This window comes from Coregonus clupeaformis, chromosome 27 (assembly GCF_020615455.1).
Source record: "Coregonus clupeaformis isolate EN_2021a chromosome 27, ASM2061545v1, whole genome shotgun sequence".
In the NCBI taxonomy this organism is placed as follows: Eukaryota; Metazoa; Chordata; class Actinopteri; order Salmoniformes; family Salmonidae; genus Coregonus; species Coregonus clupeaformis.
In genome coordinates this window covers 51,885,789-51,903,160 of record NC_059218.1, presented here as the reverse complement: position 1 = coordinate 51,903,160, position 17,372 = coordinate 51,885,789, and the positions used below count along the sequence as shown (strand labels likewise).

General features: G+C 44.7%; 1 protein-coding gene across 1 annotated transcript in view; it reads right to left on the bottom strand.

The window, feature by feature from the left end:
* The window catches only part of rassf4a (Ras association domain family member 4a), a 108,277-nt gene extending 91,179 nt beyond the window's left edge, over positions 1-17,098 (bottom strand). The window contains exon 1 of the mRNA XM_041866198.2: positions 16,957-17,098. The gene's annotated coding sequence lies outside the window, so the exon portion shown is untranslated. The remainder of the gene's footprint in view (positions 1-16,956) is intronic.
* Between the last annotated feature and the right edge of the window lie 274 nt (positions 17,099-17,372).

The following is a 17,372-nucleotide window of genomic DNA, read 5'->3' as shown; positions in this document are numbered from 1 at the left end:
AGTAAGTCTCAAGTCTTTGCCCTCGAGTCCCGAGTCAAGTTGAGTCAAAGATGAGGCAAGTCCCAAGTCGAGTCAAAAGTCAAAGCCATCAAGTCTCAAGTCGAGTCCAAAGTCCTACATTTTAGTTTCGAGTCATTTCAAGTCCTCTTAGCAAGCCTTTGCAAGTCATTACAAGTCCTCGTAGCAAGTCTTCTCGAGTCATAAGGCGCAAGTCCAAGTCAAGTCACGAGTCATTGATGTTAAAGTCCAAGTCGAGTTGCAAGTCTTTGTACATTTTGTCGAGTCGAGTCTGAAGTCATCAAATTCATGACTCGAGTCTGACTCGAGTCCAAGTCACATGACTCGAGTCCACACCTCTGGTATATATACACCTGTTCTGAAAGGCCCCAGAGTCTGCAACACCACTAAGCAAGGGGCACCATGAAGACAAAATGAGCTCTCAAACAAGTCAGGGACAAAGTTGTGGAGAAGTACAGACCAGGGTTGGGTTATAAAAAAATATCAGAAACTTTCAAGATCCCGACGAGCACCATTAAATCCATTATAAAAAAATGGAAAGAATATGGCACTACAACAAACCTGCCAAGATAGGGCTGCCCACCAAAACTCACGGACCAGGCAAGGAGGGTATCTTGAAAGAGACCAAAGATAACCCTGAAGGAGCTGCAATGCTCCACAGCGGAGATTGGAGTATCTGTCCATAGGACCACTTTAAGCCGTACACTCCACAGAGCTGGGCTTTACGGAAGAGTGGCCAGAAAAAAGCTATTGCTTAAAGAAAATAATAAGCAAACATGTTTGGTGTTCGCCAAAAGGCATGTGGGAGACTCCCCAAACATATGGAAGAAGGCACTCTGGTCAGATGAGACTAAAATTGAGCTTTTTGGCCATCAAGGAAAATGCTATGTCTGGCGCAAACCCAACACCTCTCATCACCCGAGAACACCATCCCCACAGTGAAGCATGGTGGTGGCAGCATCATGCTGTGGGGATGTTTTTCATTGCCAGGGACTGGAAAACTGGTCAGAATTGAAGGAATGATGGATGGCGCTAAATACAGGGAAATTCTTAAGGGAAACCTGTTTCAGTCTTCCAGAGATTTGAGACTGGGACGGAGGTTCACCTTCCAGCAGGACAATGACCCTAAGCATACTGTTAAAGCAACACTCGAGTGGTTTAAGAGGAAACATTTAAATGTCTTGGAATGGCCTGGTCAAAGCCCAGACCTCAATCTAATTGAGAATCTGTGGTATGACTTAAGATTGCTGTACACCAGCAGAACACATCCAACTTGAAGGAGCTGGAGCAGTTTTGCCTTGAAGAATGGGCAAAAATCCCAGTGGCTAGATGTGCCAAGCTTATAGAAACATACCACCAAAGACTTGCAGCTGTAATTGCTGAATAGTTATGCACACTCAAGTTTTCTGTGTTTTTGTCTTATTTCTTGTTTGTTTCCCAATAAAAAAATATTTTCCATCTTCAAAGTGGTAGGCATGTTGTGTAAATCAAATGATAGAAACCCCCCAAAAAATCAATTTTAATTCCAGGTTGTAAGGCAACAAAATAGGAAAAAAGCCAAGGGGGGTGAATACTATCGCAAGCCACTGTAGAAAAATCTTATCAACTAATAAATAATTTAGTCTGCCTATGCCCTTATTAAGCCAAATGTTAAAGCCAGCGTCCAGCAATGCTGAGAATCGGGGTAAGAGCAGAGGTTAGTTTGGACTTTCCCAAAATAAGTTGAACTGACCTCCATGCTTTGAGTGTGTTAAGTGTAATGGGATTATTGCAGTAATCTTTTACAGACTTGAAGCTTCTGAAAAATAAACAATCCTGCAAGGGATATTTTGAAAAGGAAGTCTAACCAAATAGAGGAGTCATCATTTGTGATCTAGTCAGAAATATAACATAAGTGGGCACACCACTGATAAAACCTAATATTGGGCAGATCCAAGCCCCCCATAGAACCTCGCAGCTGCAATATTGCCATCTTAAGTCTTGGCTTGCGTTTACTCCATATCAAGGAACTTAACCAGCCATTTTAATATTTTATTACCTCATTGGAAAGTAAGACTGGGATCATTTGCATTGGGTAAAGTAGGTAGGTAAAATGTTCATTTTCAAGAGGGATATTCTACCCAAACATGAAATTCGGAAGAGAGTTCCAGTGCTCCAGATCCTGTCTTATTGTATCAAATAAGGGAACAAAATTGGCTTTGTAGATTTGCTGGAATTTAGGAGTTACGAATATACCTAGATACGTAAAACATGAGGGAGACCATTTTAAAGGAAAGCGGGAAGAGGTAGTAGGTACAGAGTGAAGACTCCCAAGTGGCATAGCCTCTGATTTAGTTAAATTAATCTTATAGCCTGAGAATTCACTGAATAATTCAATAATATTAACAAGAGATGTAATTGAAGTCTCGGGGCTAGAGATGAATATCAAAACATCATCAGCATACAAGCTTATTTTATGATGAACGTCACCAATGAGCAGACCCTGTATAGCAGGCGTTACTCTGATGGCCTCGGCCAGTGGTTCCATAGCGAGCGCAAATAGGAGAGGGGACAAAGAACAGCCCTGTCTGGTACCCCTGTGTGCGGAGAAGCTATTTGACCTTAGCCCATTAGTAAGGACAGCAGCCTGAGGGTCATCATATAAAATCTTAACCCATTTTATAAAGTTGTCACCTAGATCAAATTTAGTCAGAGCAAAGAATAGGCAGGACCACCCCACATGGTCAAATGCTTTTTCAGCATCTAGGGAGAGCACAAGACCATCCACAGCACTTCGTTGGTAGGCTTGAATAACATTAAGAAGCCAACTGACATTATTACATGAGTTACAGTCCTTAATTAAGCCAGTTTGGTACCCTTTCACAATCAGTGGCAATAAGTCCTCTAGTCGTGTGGCTAGGATGTCAGGTTTTGGCCATGACTGTTCGGGTTTTGGTCACTAGATGTCCCCATTGCACCTTTTTTGTACCTTTTGTTTTTTCTTGATCTAATTATTGTTTGCACCTGTAGGTCATTCCCTTGTTAGTATTTAAACCCTGTGTGTTCCTCAGTTCCTTGCTCAGTGTTTGTAAGTTAGCACCCAGCCCCAGCCCAAGCCTTGTGTTATATGGATATTTCTCTGGTGGGATTTTTTACCACTTTGTGGAGTTTCTTTGTTTTTGGAGGTTTTCCTCTTTGTGCCTCTTGGCTTTATTTTTGGACATTGTGGATTTAGTTTCTTTGCCTGAGGATTTTGTTCTTTATTAAACCACCATCTCTAGTACTGCTGTGTCTGCCTCATCTTCTGGGTTCTGACAATTATTAGTGACTGTTTTCTCGCACCGGGTCCTGACAGAAACACTGAGCCATTATTATGAACCCAGAGGCAGCCAGTACCCAGGATTTTTTTCCATGCTGTCCCACCAGGAGGGGACTGTCCAACGCCACGAAGCTGCTCTGGTTCAGCAAGAGGCCTTAATGGCTAGACATTCTCAACTTCTGTCAGAGATGCTGACTTCCATAAAGCAGATTTCGGATCGACTTTCCCCGGCAACCGCTTCTGCTCCAGTTCATCCGATTCAAGGGCTCCTGGCAGTTAATCCCCTGGCGGAACCTCGTCTGCCGCCTCCTCAACGGTTCTCAGGGGACCCTAGTGTTTGTAAGGGGTTTTTTCACCCAATGTTCTCTCTCCTTTGAGCTGCAACCATCGTGCGTTTCCCACCGACCGGTCCAAGATAGCATATATCATCACCCTGCTGTCGGAAAAGGCTCTAGCCTGGGCTACTGCTGTGTGGGATGCCCAAAGTCCCTGCTGTGCCAGCTACTCTACCTTTGCTGAAGAATTCAAGCGAGTGTTTCAAGGTCCTACCAACGGCCCTGACTCAGCCAAACAGCTCCTGATTCTCCGCCAAGGTCGGCGCAGCGTGACGGACTATGCCATCCAGTTCCGCACTGTGGCAGCAGCAAGTGGCTGGAACGACGAGGCGCTCACAGTGTGTTTTTTTGAAGGGCCTTTCTGACACCATCCAAGATGAACTGGCCACTCGGGAACCACCGGACAACCTCGAGTCCCTTATCAAGTTGGCTTCACGCATAGACCAGCGTCTGAGAGAGAGAGAACAAAACCATAGACCGCTCACCCTAGTTCCTATCGGTTCCAACTCCGAGTCTCCACCTTTATCCTCGCTGGCTCCACCAGAACCCATGCAGGTTGGACGCATCTCCCAGGCTGAGAGAGATCGCCGAATGAGGGAGCGATGCTGTCTATATTGCGGCAAACCGGGCCATTTCCGCTCCACGTGTCCCGGGCTCCAGGGAAACGCACTCTCCCGTGCAGGCCTGGGAGGACTGTAACGGGAAACATAACCTCCTCCCATCTATCCAACTCCCGCCTGCTCATTCCTGTTACCCTTTCCTGGGACGACCACGAGGTTTCTCTTCAAGCCTTGGTAGACTCTGGAGCCGCAGGTAACTTCATGGATGGGATCTGGGCGAAGGAGAATGGCGTTCCTTCTGAACCTCTAAGTGACCCCATAAGGGTTACTACGTTGGATAGAAGTCCTTTGGGATCTGGACTTGTCACTCGTGCCACTACCCCCCTTACGACTTTCAGTTTCCCAACACAAGGAAGTGATGAACTTTCATCTGATCGCCTGTTCCGAAGTTTCCTCTCGTCCTTGGCTATCCCTGGCTTCACAGCCATAACCCTCACATCGACTGGTCTGTGGGCACTATCAAGCAGTGGGGTCCCACGTGCCAAGCCACTTGTATCTTCCCGAGTTCCCAGAGTTCTCCTTCCGAGTCTCTAGAATCCATCGACTTGTCCCGAGTTCCCGAGTGTTACCATGACCTCAAACTGGTATTTAGCAAACAGAGGGCCACCAAACTACCACCCCATAGACCTTACGATTGCACCATCGACCTGTTGCCAGGGACCTGCCCTCCCAGGGGTCGGATCTTTTCCCTTTCTCCTCCCGAACGAGCTGCTATGGATACCTACATCAAGGACGCTCTGACAGCAGGCCTCATGCGTCCATCTACCTCGCCGGCGGGAGCAGGGTTTTTCTTTGTGGCCAAGAAAGACGGCGGATTACGACCTTGCATCGACTACCGGGGACTCAATGCCATAACCGTCCGTAACACTACCCGCTACCTCTTATGGCCACAGCCTTTGAGCTGCTCCAGGAAGCAGTTGTCTTCACTAAGCTTGACCTGCGGAACGCATACCATCTGGTGCGGATCAAACCCGGGGACGAGTGGAAGACCGCTTTCAACACGCCTACTGGTCACTACGAATACTCGGTGATGCCCTTCGGCCTGACCAACGCTCCGGCTGTGTTCCAAGCGCTCATAAACGATGTGCTTAGGGATATGCTTAACATCTTCGTGTTTGTGTACTTGGATGACATCCTCATCTTTTCGAGCTCCCTTCAAGAACACACTAAGCATGTCAGACAAGTGCTCAAACGCCTCCTAGACAGCCATTTGTACGTTAAGCCGGAGAAGTGTGAATTCCATTCCTCTCGAGTACAATTCCTGGGATTTATAGTGGAACCCGGACGAGTCCAGATGGACCCCAAGAAGGTAGAGGCGGTAGCGGATTGGCCCACCCCCAAGTCCGTTAAAGAAGTTCAACGTTTCCTGGGCTTCACCAACTTTTACCGCAAGTTCATCAAGAACTTCAGCTCGGTGGCAGCCCCTCTCTCGGCGGTAACCAAGGGTGGCAACACAAGGTTTCTGTGGGGAAGAGAAGCTGAGACGGCCTTCCAAGGACTCAAGCAGCGCATCCTCTCTGCTCCCATCCTGACACTACCAACGGCGGAGGAACCTTTTGTGGTGGAGGTAGACGATCAGAGGTTGGGGTTGGAGCTGTCCTGTCTCAGAGGGGTGAAGACAAGAAGCTTCATCCTTGCGCCTTCTTCTCTCACCGGCTTACCCCGGCCGAGAGGAATTACGATGTGGGGGACCGTGAACTCCTAGCGGTTAAGATGGCATTGAAGGAATGGAGACACTGGCTCGAGGGGGCTTCTCAACCGTTTCAAGTGCTTACGGACCACAAGAATCTGGAGTATATCCAGCAGGCGAAGCGGTTGAACGCCAGACAGGCTCGATGGTCTCTTTTCTTCAGCCGATTTCAGTTTATCCTCACCTATAGACCCGGGTCGAAGAATCTCAAACCGGACGCCTTGTCACGAATCTACTCTCCTGCCATTCGAGAAGATACTGACATGACTGTCCTTCCGGCCGCTAAGATCGTGGCTCCGATCTCGTGGCAAGTGGAGGATACCGTGAAACAAGCTCAAGCCATCGAACCGGGCCCTGGTGGAGGTCCTGCTAATCGGTTGTTTGTTCCCAAGGCAGCAAGGTCCCAAGTCCTTCGGTGGGGGGCACTCCTCTCGCCTCACCTGTCACCCGGGCATAGGCCGCACCTTGGAGTTCATCCAGCGTAAGTTCTGGTGGCCCACCATGAAGGAAGACATTGCCACTTTCATCAAGGCCTGTTCCGTGTGCTGTCAGGGCAAATCTTCTCACCTTCGCCCTCAAGGACTCCTTCACCCTCTATCTATTCCCCACCGACCCTGGTCCCATATCTCATTGGACTTTATTACTGGCCTTCCTCCGTCCCATGGTAATACTACGATCCTAGTCATCATCGACAGGTTTTCTAAGGCGGCCAGGTTTGTTCCTTTGACCAAATTACCTTCTGCCAAGGAAACAGCTGAGTTGGTGATTAACCATGTGTTCCGAGTCTTTGGGATCCCGCAAGATATGGTTTCCGACAGAGGTCCCCAGTTCGCCTCAAGGTTTTGGAAGGCCTTCTGCCAACTCATAGGGGCCACGGCCAGTTTATCTTCCGGGTACCATCCGAGTCCAATGGCCAAACTGAGAGGATGAATCAGGAGCTGGAAACCACCCTCAGATGCATGGTTTCCAACAACCCGTCCACTTGGTCATCCTTCATTGTTTGGGCCGAGTACGCGCACAACACCTTGTGCTCCTCCTCCACTGGTATGTCCCCGCATGAGTGTCAGTTTGGCTATGCACCTCTATTGTTCCCGGACCAGGAGGCAGAAGTCAGAGTGCCTTCAGCCTCGAGGTTCATCAGACGCTGTCGGCTTACGTGGAAGAAGGCACGTCTTAATCTTCTGCGTTCCTCTCAGCAGTACCAACGACAAGCCAACAGAGGTCGCCGTCCCGGTCCTACCCTGTACCCCGGCCAGAGAGTATGGCTCTCAACTAAGAACCTACCGCTACGGGTGGAGTCTCGCAAGCTGTCCCAGAGGTTCATCGGTCCCTTTAAGATTGCCAGGAGAGTCAATCCCGTTACTTTTCGCCTGCACTTACCCAGATCCCTTAAGATCAATCCAACATTTCACATTTCTTTATTAAAACCTGTTGTTTTTTCTCCCCTTATTCCGGCAGGCAGACCTCCCCCCTCCGCCCCGTGTCATCGGTGGCCAGTCGGCTTATACCGTCCACCGGATACTGGATTCCCGCCCGGGTGCAGCGGTCCTGGCAGTATCTGGTGGACTGGGAAGGCTACGGTCCCGAGGAGCGCTCCTGGGTTCCTGCCAAGGACATACTGGACCCTGACCTCATTCGTCAGTTCAGGGCCCTCCACCCTGAGAAGGCTGGTAGGAACGTCAGGAGCCGTTCCTAGGAGGGGGATTCTGTCAGGTTTTGGCCATGACTGTTCGGGTTTTGGTCACTAGATGTCCCCATTGCACCTTTTTTGTACCTTTTGTTTTTTCTTGATCTAATTATTGTTTGCACCTGTAGGTCATTCCCTTGTTAGTATTTAAACCCTGTGTGTTCCTCAGTTCCTTGCTCAGTGTTTGTAAGTTAGCACCCAGCCCCAGCCCAAGCCTTGTGTTATATGGATATTTCTCTGGTGGGATTTTTTTACCACTTTGTGGAGTTTCTTTGTTTTTGGAGGTTTTCCTCTTTGTGCCTCTTGGCTTTATTTTTGGACATTGTGGATTTAGTTTCTTTGCCTGAGGATTTTGTTCTTTATTAAACCACCATCTCTAGTACTGCTGTGTCTGCCTCATCTTCTGGGTTCTGACAATTATTAGTGACTGTTTCTCGCACCGGGTCCTGACATAGGATTTTAGTAAGCAATTTTCTATCCACGTACAGAAGGGAAATAGGTCAGGAACAAGACTCTGGACATTTTCCCTTTTTGAGAATAAGTGATATGTTAGCTTCCCTCCACGTTTGAGGGAGGTGGTCATTTAAAAATAAGTGGTTAAACATATCAAGCAATGGCTCAAGGATCAGGCCATGGAACTCCTTTATAGAACTCACTACAAAACCCATCGTGGCCTGGGGCCAACATTATCTCTTCCTTGGTAATAGGGGCATAAAGGAGAGACCTCTGTTCTTCGGACATACAGTTGAAGTCGGAAGTTTACATACACCTTAGCCAAATGTGAAATGTCAGAATAATAGTAGAGAGAATTATTTCTTTCAGCTTTTATTTCTTTCATCACATTCCCAGTGGGTCAGAAGTTTACATACACTCAATTAGTATTTGGTAGCATTGCCTTTAAATTGTTTAACTTGGGTCAAACGTTTCGGGAAGCCTTCCACAAGCTTCCCACAATAAGTTGGGTGAATTTTGGCCCATTCCTCCTGACAGAGCTGGTGTAACTGAGTCAGGTTTATAGGCCTCCTTGCTCGCAAACGTTTTTTTCAGTTCTGCCCACAAATGTTCTATAGGATTGAGGTCAGGGCTTTGTGATGGCCACTCCAATACCTTGACTTTGTTGTCCTTAAGCCATTTGGCCATAACTTTGGAAGTATGCTTGGGGTCATTGTCCATTTGGAAGACCCATTTGCGACCAAGCTTTAACTTCCTGACTGATGTCTTGAGATGTTGCTTCAATATGTCCACATAATTTTCCTTCCTCATGATGCCATCTATTTTGTGAAGTGCACCAGTCCCTCCTGTAGCAAAGCACCCCCACATCATGATGCTGCCACCCCCGTGGTTCACGGTTGGGATGGTGTTCTTCGGCTTGCAAGCAACCCCTTTTTTCCTCCAAACATAACGATGGTCATTATGGCCAAACAGTTCTATTTTTGTTTCATCAGACCAGAGGACATTTCTCCAAAAAGCACGATCTTTGTCCCCATGTGCAGTTGCAAACCGTAATCTGGCTTTTTTATGGCCGTTTTGGAGCAGTGGCGTCTTCCTTGCTGAGCGGCCTTTCAGGTTATGTCGATATAGTACTCGTTTTACTGTGGATATAGATACTTTTGTACCTGTTTCCTCCAGCATCTTCACAAGGTCCTTTGCTGTTGTTCTGGGATTGATTTGCACTTTTCGCACCAAAGTACATTCATCTCTAGGAGACAGAACGCGTCTTCTTCCTGAGCGGTATGACGGCTGCGTGTTCCCATGGTATTTATACTTGTGTACTATTGTTTGTACAGATGAACGTGGTACCTTTAGGCGTTTGGAAATTGCTCCCAAGGATGAACCAGACTTGTGGAGGTCTACAATCTTTTTTCTGAGGTCTTGGCTGATTTCTTTTGATTTTCCCATGATATCAAGCAAAGAGGCACTGAGTTTGAAGGTAGGCCTTGAAATACATTTAAAAAAACTTTTTTTTTAATGTTTGCAAATTTATAAAAAAATAAAAAACTGAAATACCTTATTTACATGAGTATTCAGACCCTTTGCTATGAGACTCAAATTGAGCTCAGGTGCATCCTCTTTCCATTGATCATCCTTGAGATGTTTCTACAACTTGATTGGAGTCCACCTGTGGTAAATTCAATTGATTGGACATGATTTGGAAAGACATATACCTGTCTATATAAGGTCCCACTGTTTACAGTGCATGTCAGAGCAAAAACCAAGCCATGAGGTCGAAGGATTTGTCCGTAGAGCGCAGAGACAGGATTGTGTCGAGGCACAGATCTGGGGAAGGGTACCAAAACATTTCTGCTGCATTGAAGGTCCCCAAGAACACAGTGGCCTCCATCATTCTTAAATGGAATTAGTTTGGAACCACCAAGTCACTTCCTAGAGCTGGCTGCCCGGCCAAACTGAGCAATCGGCGGAGAAGGGCCTTGGTCACGGAGGTGACCAAGAACCTGATGGTCATTCTGACAGAGCTCTAGAGTTCCTATGTTGAGATCGAAGAACCTTCCAGAAGGACAACCATCTCTGCAGCACTCCACCAATCAGGCCTTTATGGTAGAGTGGCCAGATGGAAACCACTCCTCAGTAAAAGGCACATGACAGCTCGCTTGGAGTTTGCCAAAAGGCACCTAAAGACTCTCAGACCATGAGAAACAAGATTCTCAAGTCTCTGAATGTCTTTGAGTGGCCCAGCCAGAGCCCGGACTTGAACCCGATCGAACATCTCTGGAAAGACCTGAAAATAGCTGTGCAGCAACGCTCCCCATCCAACCTGACAGAGCTTGAGGATCTGCAGAGAAGAATGGGAGAAACTCCCCAAATACAGGTGTGCCAAGCATGTAGCGTCATACCCAAGAAGACTCGATGCTGTAATCGCTGCCAAAGGTGCTTCAACAAAGTACTGAGTAAAGGGTCTGAATACTTATGTAAATGTGATATTTCAGTTTTATTTCATAAAATAGCAAAAATGTCTAAAAACCAGTTTTTGCTTTGTCATTATGGGCTATTGTGTGTAGATTGATGAGGGGAAAAAACAATTGTATCAATTTTATAATAAGGCTGTAACGTAAAAATAAATGGGGGAAAAAGTCAAGGGGTCTGAATACTTTCCGAAGGCACTGTAAATGTATGGTCTTTAAGAATGGTTTTATTCAATCTCCAATGTCTTGATGGATTGGGTGCCCCTTTGAGTTGTATGTCCAGGATCATCTCAGCATGATCAGATATGACTATGCTTCCTATATTAGCATATAAAACAGACTGCAAAGACGTCCTGGCCATAAAAAAGAATCTATTCTAGTCTGACATCCATGAGGTGCAGAGGAAAAAGATAAACTCTCAGTTGGAGGGATGAAAGGTTCTCCAGACATCAGCATACAATTAAAATCTCCTCCAACCACTGCAGTGTCTGAGTTTAATTCTGAGAAGTCTAGAAATACCTTAGTGAGGAAATCAGTGGGGTGGGCAGGGGGGAAGTAAATATTCATTATGGAAATTCAATGCCCTTGTAAAGTACATTTAATTATAACAAAACAAGCAAATGTATCTTTCACACAATTCAACACCTTAAGTGGTAGGTTCTTTTTCACAATAATTGCCACACCTCTACTTCTGGATATACAGTGGCTTGCGAAAGTATTCACCCCCCCCTTGGCATTTTTCCTATTTTGTTGCCTTACAACCTGGAAATAACATGGATTTTTGGGGGGTTTCTATCATTTGATTTACACAGCATGCCTACCACTTTGAAGATGCAAAATATTTTTTATTGTGAAACAAACAAGAAATAAGACAGAAAAACAGAACTTGAGCGTGCATAACTATTCACCCCCCCAAAGTCAATACTTTGTAGAGCCACCTTTTGCAGCAATTAAAGCTGCAGGTCTCTTGGGTATGTTTCTATAAGCTTGGCACATCTAGCCACTGGGATATTTGCCCATTCTTCAAGGCAAAACTGCTCCAGCTCCGTCAAGTTGGATGGGATCCGCTGGTGTACAGCAATTTTAAGTCATACCACAGATTCTCAATTTGGCTTTGACTAGGCCATTCCAAGACATTTAAATGTTTCCCCTTAAACCACTCAGGTGTTGCTTTAGCAGTATGCTTAGGGTCATTGTCCTGCTGGAAAGTGAACCTCCGTCCCAGTCTCAAATCTCTGGAAGACTGAAACAGGTTTCCCCCAAGAATTTCCCTGTATTTAGCGCCATCCATCATTCCTTCAATTCTGAGCAGTTTCCCAGTCCCTGCCGATGAAAAACCTCCCCACAGCATGATGTTGCCACCACCATGCTTCACTGGTGTTGGATGGTGTTCTCGGGGTGATGAGAGGTGTTGGGTTTGCGCCAGCCATAGCATATTCCTTGATGGCCAAAAAGCTCAATTTTAGTCTCATCTGACCAGAGTGCCTTCTTCCATATGTTTGGGGAGTCTCCCACATGCCTTTTGGCGAACACCAAACCTGTTTGCTTATGTTTTTCTTTAAGCAATGGCTTTTTTTCTGGCCACTCTTCCGTAAAGCCCAGCTCTGTGGAGTGTACAGCTTAAAGTGGTCCTATGGACAGATACTCCAATCTCCGCTGTGGAGCATTGCAGCTCCTTCAGGGTTATCTTTGGTCTCTTTGTTGCCTCTCTAATTAATGCCCTCCTTGCCTGGTCCATGAGTTTTGGTGGGCGGCCCTCTCTTAAAAGGTTTGTTGTGGTGCCATATTCTTTCAATTTTTTTATAATGGATTTAATGGTGCTCCGTGGGATGTTCAAAGTTTCGGATATCTTTTTATAACGCAACCCTGATCTGTACTTCTCCACAACTTTGTCCCTGACCTGTTTGGAGAGCTCCTTGGTCTTCATGGTGCCGCTTGCTTGGTGGTGCCCCTTGCTTAGTGGTGTTGCAGACTCTGGGGCCTTTCAGAACAGGTGTATATATACTGAGATCATGTGACAGATCATGTGACACTTAGATTGCACACAGGTGGACTTTATTTAACTAATTATGTGACTTCTGAAGGTAATTGGTTGCACCAGATCTTACTTAGGGGCTTCATAGCAAAGGGGGTGAATACAAATGCACGCACCACTTTTCCGTTATTTATTTTTTATAATTTTTTGAATAATTTCACTTCACCAATTTGGACTACTTTGTGTATGTCCATTACATGAAATCCAAATAAAAATCTATTTAAATTACAGGTTGTAATGCAACAAAATAGGAAAAACGCCAAGGGGGATGAATACTTTTGCAAGGCACTGTAAATGGTGAGAAAAACACTTTACCAAACCCCCCTTGTTGCAATTTCAGATGCTCCTTATCATCTAAATGAGTTTCTTGCAACAAAGCAATATCAATATTTTCGTTTTTTTTTTAAGATAGTAATTTTTTCAATTTAATGGGATTATGGCTCCCCATAATGTTCCATATACATAAACGAGGTCTGTTACCTGCCATTGCACTTTGACCAACCAATATGCAGACTGAATCCTACTGTAAAGATAGGGTGGTACCTTTCCCCATGTGTTGAACTCTCCCCATTCTCACCGAGCCTAAACAAACTATATGAACCCTGAATCCAAACTATACTACACCCGAAAAATAAACATGTAAAGTTCCAAAAGGGTTTTTTCCTGCTAGCTAACATGCAGGGGATTTCAACTCTCCAATGTAGACTGCATAACCACTCTATAGCCTTGTCATTTATACATATGAAAATGAAAATCAATAAAAGAAGATTGAGGCTCTTCCACCTAAGACCAAGCCTGGGCACCAATATAGATTTACACAGATCTCAGTCTGAGCTATGGCAGCAGTTACTGCAGCAAGAAAAATAATACAAATTAAAAATGTTACTGAACAAGAGCACTTGAGAACTCACATCACTGCTTCATGACCAGATTTGCGTAAAAAAGTTATCCAATGGTGCAAAGGCGCAGCGTAAAGTTATTTATCCGAGAGAGTCAATAAACGCAGCAGCCTCTTCAGGCGTGTAAAGCTTCTTAGGCATTCCGTTGACCATAATCTTCAATGTGGCCGGGTACAGCAGTGTGTAGTCCATCTTCATTCTCTTGAGTCGAGCCTTCACCTCATCAAACGGCTTGCGTCTTCGTACAACCGCCATGGAGTAATCATTGAAGAATGAGACCCTTGGAACTTGGCGTTGAATACCGTCAGATCCAATGCGTCTGGCCACATCCATGACACGCTGTTTGTCGGTGAAGTTGTGGAACTATATAACCACTGGCCGTGGGCGCTGGTTGGGCCCGGGTATCGATGTTTGAGAGCAATGGGCTCTATCCAGCTTCACACGTCCAGCCTTAGTATTCATTTGTAGGTAGCCAGGAATCCATTCCTCTAAGAATTTAACTGAACGTTTCCCTTCAGTATTTTCAAGGAGTCCCACCACACAGATATTGCATCTGTGTCCTCAATTTCCAAGTCATCATTATGCTCCGCCATTTCGCGCACCTGTTTCTCAAGTGTGTTTATCTTACTGTCCATTGATGTAGTTGAAGTTTCCTCCGCCTAATCAACACGCATGACAACCTTCTGTAGTTCGGCTGAATTTCCTGCTATTCCAAGACCGTTCCTATCTTGACATCGATCACTTTAGTAATGTTATCAGTCATCTTTTGAATCACCAGGTCCATTGTGTCTGGATCCGCGATGGTGTTAGCTTCGACTAATGTTAGTTAGCTCATCCTGCACATCTACAGGGGTGGTGGTTTTGGTTGAGTTCTTAGTAGTTCTGCTGGGCATGTTGTTGGAAACTTTAGAGAAATAGCCGTCAAGACTCATTGTAGGGTAACTTATTTGGCAAATTCTACCACTTTTTCAAGCTAAAAAATGAATATAAAGAGAGAAATGAACTAAGGCCACGGGAGCTCGCTGAAACACAGTTTTTTCTACAGCACCATTTTGTCCCCCTACATTTGCTATTTAACACAACGGTTTTTGTGACAAAACTATCTGTAGAGTTGAAAATGCGATGGAAACACATTGAGCTTTCGATTTTGATTAGATACATGAAAACTTAAGGGAAAAAGTACATTTCATAGTGTTCACTATATCATCACGCACTGATTTTTATCCGCAACAAGTCAGTTTGGTGGCAATGTTCTTTATGCAGATTTTTGAATATTCACATGAAAATCTGTCACCAATTGGACTGACTGACATAACGAGAAAAAAAAAATATATATATGAAATTGCACCTTAGTATTTTACTATTCTAACTCTTTACATTAAGCTGAGAATCCAAAAAATATGAATAAAAAAACGTCTGCCCATCCCTGGTGTAGAGTACATAAACAGTTAGTCCACATTTTTCATTGTGAGATTCAAGTAAACGTACAACACTGGTGTTTATCTGACGTTCCCATGTCGTTGAGTGGTTCTCGTTGGGGTTAGTGGGAGGATACTTGCACCTAGTGGTTAAATCGCAGACTGCACCGGCACTAATAATCAGTCTAACCGTCTGAAAGGTCATGTGCAATCAGCTGGTGTCATTAGACTCGACCACAGCAGGACTAACAACACTAACCTATTATCTAACTGAAATAGAGAAGAGGTAATACTGTACACTGCCCTACAATGTTATATTTAAAATGTTTTAATTTACAATTTACATAATCAAATTACTTTGTATCAATAATAATCCTTGATAATAATAATAATAATATGCCATTTAGCAGACACTTTTATCCAAAGCGACTTACAGTCATGCGTGCATACATTTTTTTTTTTTTTTTTGTGTATCAATGTATTGTCACAGCCCTGTAGGTGCTGGTTGGTAAGAGGATCTCTTACTCTCTCACTGAGATGTAGTTAGCTCCACAGCATCGGTTGGTCACAGGTATTGACGGCAGAGAGAGATTTTACAGGACACTCTACATGGGGTTAATCCATTAACCCTGCTCTGGGACCTTTAACTCTGTGACCTCTCCACCCCCGAATCAGCACTTTGTGTGTGTGTGTGATAGGGGCCCAGTTCTTCTCCAGATTCACTGACAGAGATGACTGGATCATCCAGCATGGTCATTCTGTCATGCATATTCATAAACTTTAATGGATGTATAAATATTCCATAACGTTAAAGCATCTAAGTCTGTCACCATTTCCATGAATTATTAAACTCCAGCACATGACCCTTCAGAGACAGACAGGGCATATGCTGCTCGCAACTTTTTTAACTCAATATGATTGTAGCGGACGGCAGGGAAATGAACCCGGGTCACTGGCGTGAAAGCCAAACCCCCTATGCGCCACGCCAATAGGGTTACCCACTCGATGAGAATTGTGACGCGGCTCATATACCAAGGATCGCTACAATGCCCCCTCCGAACGGGAAGGCACATCTCAAAGGCAAAAGTCCACCAGTGCTTGAACAATAGAACTCATATTCAATTCCATTGATGCACCCTCCTATTATTTTCTATTGATGTTTCCTATTCTCTTCTATTGATGTCTCTTATTATTTTATATTCTATTTTATTCTATAGCTGTTTCCTATTCTAGTTTAGTTTAGTCTGTTCTAGGCTATAGATGTCTGCTGTGTGGAGACATGCAGGCTCAGTAGGTCTTTGAGGACAGTATCCCCATGGACAAAGGCTCCTCAGACCGCAGAGCACCAGTTAATTGATTGGATCAGGCAGAGCGAGACCCTGTCCATCTAATTGCCGCTCCTCTTCCCAGCTGGGACTAGCCGGTAACTGTCTATTGTTTGTGTAAAAGGATTTCCTCCAAAAACACAAGTAGGTGAAGAGGCACCGTAAATCTGCTGAAAATGCGTTTATGCTTCTAAATCAAATCCAAAAGTAAATATAGTATTTTTATGCATCCTTTAGTCACTGTTGACTTGTGATGACATGCCACTCACTGGTAGGCAAAATATCAGCCATCCTGAATCTCAGTCTGGAGTGTCGAGCTCAGCTGCTTTAATATGCTTTTTAAAAACTGTTTAGTGCCTCAAAGAGTTCTCCATAATAGCCAATGGCAACTATGATATTTTTTATACTATCCAGTTATATATGCATGACATAGTTGATTAACTATCTCTCTTATTGCATCATGAATCCGTGAGCTTTTTCCGAAGCTCTTTAATTCACTCAGTTGTCGACCGGGTATAACGTTTGACAGATCCAGCAAAAAAACAACAAGAAAAATGTCAACAGTGGGCTGGCTATACGAAACACAAAAAAACAACTACTGACATAGCAAGGTACAAATGAACATAAATTGAACATAGCGGCTGTCCATAGCATGTATTGAAGTTATCCATTATAACAATATGCTTTAACGATAACTGCAGATCTCTTACCATCACAGAGTGCAAAAGGAGGGTTGCGCTTTTTTAAATTCCAAAACCAGGCAGTCTCAGTTGGTATTCGCTGTATCTCCCTTATCTCGTATCTCCCTTCATACCTCCTTGACCCTGCGCTATTCTGGTGTCGATTGAAACCGTTTTCAGAGAATGACAGAAATATTAACCAGTAACGGGGCTGATTGATAAGACAAAACCAATAAGATTCATCTGTGGGCGGGTTTACGTTGCCTGTGGAGACAGCGCTGCATACCTCTCTCGTTTAAAAAAAACACAAAGCGGTATAGAATCGAGCCTGAACAAATAGAGTATTATCCATGAATTGGTTGATTATAGCCTAGTGGTAAGATACTTTCCTTAGAGACAACTAGACAGGTGAAAGCAGGCTTCCAGAGGGCCACTTTATCACTTTT